This window comes from Brassica napus, chromosome C9 (assembly GCF_020379485.1).
Source record: "Brassica napus cultivar Da-Ae chromosome C9, Da-Ae, whole genome shotgun sequence".
NCBI classification, from domain to species: Eukaryota; Viridiplantae; Streptophyta; class Magnoliopsida; order Brassicales; family Brassicaceae; genus Brassica; species Brassica napus.
In genome coordinates, this window is record NC_063452.1 from 10,373,604 (window position 1) to 10,377,885 (window position 4,282).

The 4,282-nt window shown below is 34.1% G+C and overlaps 1 pseudogene; it reads left to right on the forward strand.

The window, feature by feature from the left end:
• Positions 1–641: 641 nt before the first annotated feature.
• On the forward strand, positions 642–1,522 carry LOC106447957 (annotated as a pseudogene).
• Positions 1,523–4,282: the final 2,760 nt, after the last annotated feature.

The following is a 4,282-nucleotide window of genomic DNA, read 5'->3' on the forward strand; positions in this document are numbered from 1 at the left end:
ATGTATTTATTAGCTGTAGTGGACACGTAAAAGTAATCAATTGTTCGAGTCATTTTGACTAATATACACCAAGTAATCCATCCATATTTACTTTTTAAAAAGATATCGATATTCTATTTGTTAAACATGTTTGCTTAACCATTCAATAAATATGTCTTTGTTACCAGAAAATTAAATTAGATTTCGTTTTTATTACCAGCAAGATAAGTGAAGAAACCAAGAAGTTGATCTCTTCGCTTCCTTCACACACAGATTTCAAAGGGCAGAAGATTTGTAAATATCAAAGATGCTTTTTTTGTGAAAAAAGCTTTCATATCAAAGTGCAAGAAACTACGCGTATGAGTTTTCATTCATAAGTTTGATAAAGTTTGACACAAATCAAAAGGTATAGAGAGACCCTAGATAAAGATTCACATTTGAATTTTAGAAAGCAAGATAATTAAAGATATTAAATAGTGATTTTGGTTCCCTCTACCATGATGACTTTTTTTATCTCTTTCAGTAACCCTTGTCCACCCCATATCTTGAACCTTTTGTGTTGGTTTTATTGTCCTTCCTAGAGGCCTCTAGTTATTGTGTAACCAGAAAAATCTCTAACCACATCAAAACCATTATCTTTCCCATATACAGGCGGAGTATATATGGGATGTTGGTATTATTACAACCCACTCCAAGGCATTCTTAATTTCCAGAGAGGTTTTAAACCGCACGACACGGATATTATCCTTACTTCTTACCCCAAATCAGGCACTACTTGGCTCAAGGCCCTCACAGTTACCCTCCTTGAGAGAGCACAGAACCATTCTTCTTCTTCTTCTTCACACGATGAACATCCACTGCTGTGTGATAATCCTCACGGCATTGTACCGTTCTTGGAGGTTGATGTGTTCCTCGAAAGCTCAAGTCCTAACCTAGCCAAGTTCTCAGTATCTCCGAGGTTGTTCTCCACTCACATGCCACTGCACGCGATGCAGGAAAACCTCAATCCCTCTCCTTGCAAGATTGTGTACGTGTGTAGGAACGTGAAGGATACGTTGATCTCGTGGTGGTTTTTCACGTGCGCCGTTCATAAAATAGAACCAACCAGAAGCATTCTCGTGTCTATATATGTTCGAAGGGTTCTGCAATGGAGCTATATTTTATGGACCTTTTTGGGACCATCTCTTGGGCTACTGGAGAAGAAGCTTGGAAGATCGCAGACATGCCCTTTTCATGAGGTATGGGGAAATGAAAACGGAGCCTCGTGATCAGATCAATAAACTTGCGGATTTCTTGGGCTGTCCTTTTACTAGGCAAGAAGAAGAGAATGGATTTGTGGACGAGGTCTTGGACCTTTGCTCTCTTCCTAATCTGAGTGGTTTAGAGGTTAACAAAACCGGGAAAATAAACAACATGGTTCACAAGTTTTTTTTTCCGTAAAGGGGAAGTCGGTGGCTCTAAGAATTATCTTACGCCCGAAATGGAGAATAAGATAGAAATGATCATCCAAGAAAAATTGCAAGGTTCTGGTTTGAAACTCTAGAGTTATATGGTTTGTATATTTTCTTTGATGCAGCATAATAAGAATGAGATATTTTTGGGTTCACCACCTTCCATGCCAAACCTCTACATTCACCAACCAATAAGATTTCGTTATTTCAAATTTAATATTTTTTAAAAAGGAAATAAAATATTGTCAAGTTATATTATGTTTAAAAAAAAGAATAAAAAAATAGTAGTTACAAAAAAAATTAAAAATATTTTTAACATCTTCAGCAAAACACTAAACCCTAAATCTTAAACTCTAAGCTCTTGGATAAACCTAAACTCTTGGAAAAATAATAAACTCTAAATAAAAAAAATTAAACACTAAACCTAAATCATAATCATTAAACTCTAAACCCTTGAGCGTTTTAGCATTAAGTTTTTTTATTTAGAGTTTAGGGTTTATCCAAAGATTTAGGTTTTACCCAAGGGTTTAAGGTTTATCCAAGGGTTTAGGGTTTACGGATTATGATTTAGGGTTTAGTGTTTTGCTGACGACATTAAGAAAAAAAATTTAAAAGAATCTTTTTTTTTTGTAATTACTACTATTTTTTTTTTTTACTTTTTTATTTTAAAATATAATATAACTTGACAATATTTTTTTTTTAAAGATACGTAATACTCCATCTGTTTCATAATAAGTGTCATTCTACCATTTTTTTTGTTACACAAAAAGTGTCACTTTACAATTCCAATACAAATTATAATACTTACTTTCATCTGAAAATTAATTGCAAATTGCATTAATTTTATAAATAATTGTATTTATCTCAAATACTATTGGTCAGAAAAGTGTAATCAATAACAACTTACATATATTTCAACAACTTTCTTAATCTGTATGCAAAATGTCATAGTGAAACTTATTTAGAAAGAGAGAGACTACGAAATAACCCAAGAATAACTCAATAAGAATACCTGCCGTCGTTAGTTTCCTTAATAATTTGTTAACTTCAATGCCAATTCCTTTTTAAGACAAATTACTCTTCATCCAATGAAATTACTTGAAACATATTTTTCGTTTTGTTATGTTCTTAATTATTAAGTCTATGTTTCATGCTTATTGTTAAGTCTTAGCCTACCTTCTGATTTCTTATGATGATCTCACAAAAATAGTCGATTTTAATGGAGAGTGGATAGCGGTATTCGCAACCAAAGCCTTTGACGTTGCTCCGGAATATATGGACTTAGTCTTGATGTGTACCTCCACTCCTGAGTTCTGATGATCTGTTCGGTGTTGCTCCACTCCACATGAAGCGGTTAAAAAAATAGGGGTCCAAATTTTACCAAAAAAATAGGGGTCCAAATAATATTAGTTATAATCTACATTATAATAGGGCGGTTGCATCACTCCTGATGCGACACGTCAGCGATATTTGGATCCCACTTTTAAAAAATATGAAAAAATGTCAAGTCTGTGACTCGATCCCGGGTTATTGAAATCTAAACAACAACATTTATACCACTGAGTTAAAGGATTCTTTGTACATTGATGGCTGAAACAAATATATATTTATGAATGTCGGAAATCTTTGCTTCTTCGGTTTTCTCTGTGGGACCCACACTTATTTATTTTATCTAATGATTTAATAAATACTTTATAACTCACGTTTTGAAATGGAATTCGTTAAAAAAAAGCTCAATAAACCTCTTTGGTATGTAAGCGTTCTCTTCAATGGAAGTTTAGGGCTTTCAATTTTTAATCATCGGTTCATGACTCATCTAAGAAACACAGATTGACTCTTTGAGTTTCATGAATCAGTTTTTCTTCTTTAGTCTCTACATCTCCCCATCTTTAATAAATTCATCATCGGTTCTTTTATTTTGTCTGATAAATCATGATTGTGTGGTTTTAATTTCTTTGGTCATCCTTAGCTTGCACCCTTTGATCTAACCAAGAAGAAGAAGAAGACATTTGTCGTTCAGGATGCCATCGAGGACTCAGCTGAGTCACACGGGAGACATACTATCTGTTGCCTGATTGTTCAAGAAGAGTTTATGTGCTGTGAAACATATTTGTTTATTTTCATCAGTTGCTTTGTTTAATCTTTTTTCCTGCAAATAATGATGGCTTTGACAGTTCATTCACGGGAGCCAAGAAGTAAAAGAAGAAGAAGCCAGTGAGTGTTTGACATTTTCTGTCTTCCTGAGTTTTTTTTTCCATTCATTAAACTTGGATTTTGAAGATTATGTGCCTCACATTCTTTTTTATTTTGATGGTTGTTAGGTTGAATGAAAATCATTGAATAAAGAAAATGTCGATGCTCCTGAAGATTTGGAGGGTACTTTATATTTCTTTCTCTGATAATTCTAGCGACATAAATTTGAACCTTACAGAGGATATATTGCAGAGCATCCTAATGATGAGGAAGAGGTGGAGGGAATTGATCTGCACCAGCAACGTTACCCGTGGGAGGGAAGTGACATGGGTTACTTATATGACGAGGTAAGCATATCATTAGATAGTTTGCGGTCCATCTTTGAGAGCCGTCGATTGTAAGTGTCTATCATTTTGAAGTTGTACGACACTAAGATGTAAAGAATTACTAATTACGATTACCTTACTAGCAGAGTTCTTTTGCACAGCTATTGTCAATGGAATTAACACTGGAAATTGATGATGCTAAATTTCATGTTCCAAATGTTAACGCAAGCTCCAATGTTGATTCTCAGCTTTAACATGCCAAAATCACAATGCAGTGGGTGTTGTAAGGTAATTCAGTAGGCACAAATGTTCAGTTGAAAAAAATTCGAAACA